The sequence below is a fragment of the Boleophthalmus pectinirostris genome, unplaced genomic scaffold (assembly GCF_026225935.1).
Source record: "Boleophthalmus pectinirostris isolate CB_2022bp ecotype Guang Dong unplaced genomic scaffold, ASM2622593v1 HiC_scaffold_10, whole genome shotgun sequence".
NCBI classification, from domain to species: Eukaryota; Metazoa; Chordata; class Actinopteri; order Gobiiformes; family Gobiidae; genus Boleophthalmus; species Boleophthalmus pectinirostris.
The window spans coordinates 28,231,500-28,237,877 of record NW_026570971.1 but is presented as its reverse complement, the minus strand read 5'-3'; the positions used below and the strand labels follow the sequence as shown (position 1 = coordinate 28,237,877).

The following is a 6,378-nucleotide window of genomic DNA, read 5'->3' as shown; positions in this document are numbered from 1 at the left end:
GACAGTGAAACACACAATCCACATCACATTTGGATTTGACATTTTGGGACAGAAAAGGCCACATGAAAACAAACTGATTTATGAATTTATTGTTGATTTAAGTAAAGTAGTCTTGTTTCAGTATCATGTTTTTAGGATCCGATCCACTGCGATACTTGCTCTTGGTGTACTTCTCGATACGATACCAGTCCAATACCACAAAATGAGAAGTTTTGTTACAATACAAGAGCAAAAATAATTCCTCTAACATTCTTAATTCTCACATTTTTAAAGAAAATCAACCAGAATCCATGTGGTTTTAAGGACTAAAGTATTAGTTAAATGTATCATGGTCTAAGTAGTGCTGATTTAAACATGTTTACTTTTCTTCTTTGTCTTTTTCTACCACAGAGCACAGATTAAAACAGCAGTGAGGCCTGTAAAAAGACTCTCATCCTCAGAGCACGTGGATAAAAATGCAGAGGAAAGAAAGTCCGAGTCAGCCTGTTGTTGCTGCATTCTCCCAAGCTTGAGTTATTTTAGTTCAGCGTCCACACCAAAGGCTCAATGAAGGTATCAAAGAGGTGACACAAATATATTTTCTGTTATTATCAGTGTGTTTGAAGGTTTACAGAGCTTCCACAGTCTGTGTTTAACCTGCTCTGGGCGTTAGTGTTCACAGGAGCCGCAGACGCCAACAGCCGCCGCTTGAATCTACGAAAAGACGATTCTGCACCAGGCCGAACCTGAGACCTGGAACACAGACATAAAGAACAGTTTAGTCATTCGTTTGTTGATTCCTCTGTGTTATTTTTTCCCTCTTTTAAACGCAAAAGCCGCCATGTTTATTTTGACCCCAACAGACCACGTGTGTCTCTGATTGGCTGATCCACCTGTCAATCATGTCCAACTTAAATCAGGGAGACGGGGCCCACATGTCTTTGTCATGTTTTCTCATAGTGTGTGGTTGTGACAGGCAAAGTGTGTTTATTTGTACAGCACAATTCTTACACAAATGAATTCAAAATGATTTACAGAATAAGAGACATTCAAATCACAAAACAAACAAATCAAAACATAAATAATCATCATCAAATTCACATTAAAAGATAAAAGTGCAGAATAAAAGTCTTTCAGTCACATGCACAGCTCAACAGAACCGTTTTGAGTCTGGATTTAAACAGAGTCAAAGTAGAGGCCTGTGTCACATGTTCAGAAAACTGTTCCAGGTTTAAGCTCCAGAAAACTGAAACTCAACATGTTTAGTCCTGATTTAGTCCTGGTTTAGTCCTGGTTTAGTCCTGGTTTAGTCTGAGTTTATTCTTGGTTTATTCACAGTTTTATTCCTGGTTCACTCCCGGTTTAGTTCTGCTTTAGTCCAAGTTTAGTCCTGGTTTCATTTTAGTTTTGTCCTGGTTTGGTCCTGGTTTAGTCCTGGTTTAGTCCTGGTTTAGTCCTGGTTTAGTCCTGGTCAGATGGTTCATGTGGCTCTAACTTGTCACAGATGGAGTTTGGGGTTCGGTCATGGAGACACTTGGACACAAACAGAGACACTTTAAAGTCTTTCAAGTGGATTCTGTGAGCCACAGGAGCCAGAGCACAGACCTGAGACCAGGATGCATGTGCTCGTACTTCCTGGCTCGAGTCAGGACCTGAGCTGCAGTGTTGTGGATGTAGTGCAGTGGTCTTCCAGCTGGTTTGGAGAGACCAGTGAGCAGGACGTTCCACTAGTCGAACCAACTGGACACAAACACATGGACAAGTCTCTACACACACTACACATGTCATTTTATTTATGTATTATTTATTTATTTATATTTTATGGCAGGTAATGAATATATTTATATGTCGAATTATATTTTCCACTCAACATTGGGTAATTTTAACCCAACTGATTGGGTTTGAATATTTAAGGTGGAATGCCTCTTAGACTGGCAGATACTTGTTCTAACCATCTTTGAAATCAAGAAATATTTAGAAGATGGTTGAAACAAGTATTTGCTAATATAAGACAGATTTTCCATTTTAAATACTTCAACCCAATTATGTTTTAAGAATTAGACAAATATTAATTTACTAATACAGTGATTCAAACATTCACAAGATGATAACACAATTGTACTATTTTAATTTTAAACTGTTTTATTTCTGTAAAATTAGGAGTAAAAGTGATCAATACATTTTATTATCAACACCTCTAGTCTGTTGCTTCCTGTAGATCTAATTATTGATTAGTTTTAAGGTCCACTGGTAAATTGTTATAATTACAGACGTCATCTGTGTTTCTAGTAATCACCCATTTGTGTAAAAATATCTGTAAAATTCCACAGAATTTGACGTCCTGTATGTCTGCAAACTCAAAGTGACGGTGATTCTAGTCCTGTGCAAATGCTCATGTCTGTAAATTAACCTCTTTTTCATCAACTCCACTTATTGTATTTTTCTACAATAAAACAGAGATTTTATTCTGACTGTTGTTCTGAACAAGTCCTGGAGTTGGAGTTGGAGGCTCGTGTGTCTCTCTGGAGGGAGTGTGTCTCTGTCTGTGTAGATCTGCTCCCTCACACACTGCTGTCTCTCTGCCTGTTGCTCCGCCTCCTGGTCACATGGGCCCTAAAACAGGAAGTGGATGAGCTCTCTCCCACTGGGCGTGCGCACTCTCACCCTGCCTCTCTGCTGCTGGGCGTCTCCAAGCTCCTTTGGACTCTGCACGTTTGAGTTTGTCTTGTAGTTTTACACACTCACAACACACACACACACACACACACACACACACACACACACACACACACACACACACACACACACACTACACTACTGATAACTCCACACTCACAACCTCTTACCTTCTTTCACATCAAGATTCTTCTCAGTGAATCTTCCTTTTGTAAATAAATCCTTGTTTTGAGAACATGAACAGGCAGAACATGATAAAGACACATAGACAATTGTCACATAAAGCTTGTATTGTGTCTCTAGTGTGTCTCTGCTTCCACACACGGAGCTTTAAATATGGATGGCCTCCACACACTTGTCATATTTGATCTTATGGCTTCAAGTTGTTGGAGCTGACGACAAGCACGTGTTTGTGTTTGAATAATGACACACCCTTGTTGATTTGTCCAGAGCAGGAGCCAAACCTGTTTGTGTTTCATGTGGATAGGCCCAGTAATGACAGAGATATTCAGCAGAATATGCAGTGTGACAGTGAAACAGCACATTCCACCAGTGAATTGTGACCTGTCCTCCAGCTCACTGTTCAACTAGAAGGATCCTATAGTGTGTTGTGATGTCAGGTGAACACACACTATATTTTACTACTTTACACTGGATTTGAGATTTTGGGACAGAAAAGGCCACAGGAAAACAAAGTGATTTATGAATTTATTGTTGATTTAAAGAGTGTAAAACCTTCACCATTGTAGAACCAGTGTTCCCCATGATGTGACCACAAACAACTTTTACAATTATGATTCAAGTTACACATCAGAACTATGATGGATTTTGAGCAATAAAACATCTGTCATTGAATAAACACAATATAGATCAGGTTAATGCCATACTGTGGAACATTCCAGACAAAACCTCCAGCACAAAAGTTCCACAGTGAGACTTTAAAAGTGAACAAAAACACAGTGCAAATGTACACAGAGGAAACCCAGAACAAACACAGTGTGATTGGTGTTGATTGAAATGATAGAAGACAATCCGAGTTTGACATGATGATAAAGAAAAGAGTGACACAGTTCCATGACATGAGGAAGAACATGTGAACATCAAGTGAAAATGCTCTGATTTGAAACATGTTGAGAATATGTGTGTAGTTTTCCACTAATAGTGTGACAGTAATAGTGCATCATTGTGTTGTAGTGCGACACACAACATTCTGACTCAATATTATGGAACGTGTGGCAGGTTTTGTCACAAGATTAATTCTCCACATGTTTCAGCAAGTTTATAAATGTTATAATTAATATTTTTGTTGATATATATATTTTGCCTCGATATCTGTACTTTTACTTAAATAAAAAAAATAAAATCAAATATTTCTTCCACCACTGCTGATTTGACATTTCTATAAAATTTCAAGATTGATTTTGAAACCACAACAATAACAAGAAGAATATTTCCTAAGACAACAGAATGTAACTTTCAACACAAAATAACACGATTTTCTTCCGAGTTTCTTTGTAATATTATCATAATAAAAAAGGTTTCCTCTTTTTTGGGGGGGGGGTTTGTAACTAACACTTGATCAAATGAGAATCTAGTTTTGATACCAGTTAGATTAATGATAACAGATTGATGATAACAACAACAACAACAATAAATTAGCAGATATCAATATTTTGGGGAAACTCTCATAAATAGTAGTTTAAACCTTTAACTCATTATTTAAAAGTGAAAGGTACAAATTTGGTCCAAACTGTGGAGAACAAAGCTTCTATTTGAGTTTAGGGAAATATGCAGTGACTCCAGGACTCGCGCCCAAACACACTCCAGCATAGAGAGGCTGAGTGAAAGTGGTCTGGACTCTGTGGAGGAGCCTCATGGTACTTTTTAGAGACGCTGTAAAAACGACAAAACCCCTGCACTGTGGTCCAGGTAAACCCCGATTCTGGACGAGACCCGAGAGACATGGGACTCAACTGAGTTAAATCTAAATGAATAACTTGTTTTGCCACAGTCTAAGGCCCAGGATTTATCATTGTTTCCAAAGAAAGATTTACCTATACCTTTTCTCTGAATATCCTTGTATGAAACTGCTATAAAGACCCACTTCCCGCTCCACTGCACCTCCCAGTAACAGCGGCCCGTCAGACCCTCTCTGCTCAGGACCTGAATATAGACACTGAATCTGTCTGGATGATCAGGATAACTCTGCTGTTCAGTCATAAATGTTGCTCTTCTGTCTCCATCAGACAGAGACAGTTTGGTGTGAGCTGTGTTTGTGTCCAGAGTGATTTCTGTAGAGTATTGTAAGAAGTCCTCTCTGGAGCTGGGTTCAGCTGGTGACAGTAAAACATCCACACGACTCAGAGCCTGTGAGACGTTGGTCAGACCCTCCTCCAGAGTGAGCTGCACTTTGTCCCTGAGCTTGGACACAGCTCTGTTCACGTCCTCAAAGTATCTCCGGGGCCGTGTGTCAATCCTGACTGGCTCTGTGCTCTGTGTGTCTGTGGACAGTGAAGTGTAGAGCTGTAGAAACTGGTTATGATCCTGGGGTGAGGGCCAGTGTGTCCAGCTCCGAGAGGCTCCTCTTCAGCTCACTCACGTCCTGCTGCACTTGGTCCTGGAGCTCTTGGACTCGGCTCAGTTGGGTCTGCTCCTGGGAGCGGATCTGCTGCTCCACTTCAGAGCGTCTTTTCTCCAGGAGAAGGACCATCTCTGTGAAGCTGTCCCCGCTGCGCTGCACTGCTGTCTGGGCAGAGCGGCTGATCTCCTGGGCCTCCTGTTGGAGCTTCTTCAGGTCTGTCTCTTTGTGCTGGAGGTTCTGGAGCAGCAGGGCCCTCCTGGCCGGCAGCTCTGCCTGTCTCTGAGCCCTCTCTGCTGCAGAGGACACTGTGTCGTGGCCCTTGTGCTGGCTCCACAGAGCAGAGGTAGCAGATGCTCTGCTGCTCAGTGCGGCAGAACATCTTCTTCACTTCGTCGTGTTCAGAGCAGATGTTTTCCTGGAGTGTGTGTGAGGGCGCCACCAGCTGGTGTTTCTTAAACGCTGCAACATGATCATGAGGCTGTAGGTGGCGCTCACAGTAAGAGACCACACACTGCAGACAGGACTGGACAGCTTTCAGCTTCCTCCCAGTGCACACATCACAGGACACATCCTGAGGTCCGGCATAGCAGCGGTCAGCAGGGGGCGCTGTGAGCCCAGTCTTCCTCAGTTGTTCTACTACACCTGATAACAGGACGTTTTTGACCAGGGCAGGTCTGGGGCTGAAGGTGAGGCGACATTCAGGACAGCTGTAGAGCCTCTTGTGGTCCTCTTGGTCCCAGTGCTGTTGGACACAGTTCCTGCAGTAGCTGTGTCCACAGGGAATAGTCACGGGATCCTTCAGTAGATCCAAACACACGGAGCAGGAAAAGGCTTCTGTGTCGACTGCTTTCTGCGCCATCTCTCCTGAATCACAAACACTTTCACTTTGACACAAATGAAACTTAAGAGTGGAGTGAGAGCTGTGGGAGGAGCCAGACTGCACCACTGCTCTGTGTAGATGTGAGGAGGAAGCAGCGAGCAGCTCCACTTAAACACACACACACATGTTTTATTGTGGATTCAAATGAGACTCTGTCAACAGTTCAATGTAACACACACATGTTCATTGGACACAAGTCAAACAACACAAGAGATAAGAAAAGAGACGCACATCTAAAGGATCAGTGTAACTGGACAGTGCT

The 6,378-nt window shown here is 42.0% G+C and overlaps 1 pseudogene; it reads right to left on the bottom strand.

Annotated features, from left to right (window-relative positions):
* Positions 1-3,350: 3,350 nt before the first annotated feature.
* Positions 3,351-6,159, bottom strand: LOC129410441 (tripartite motif-containing protein 16-like; annotated as a pseudogene).
* Between the last annotated feature and the right edge of the window lie 219 nt (positions 6,160-6,378).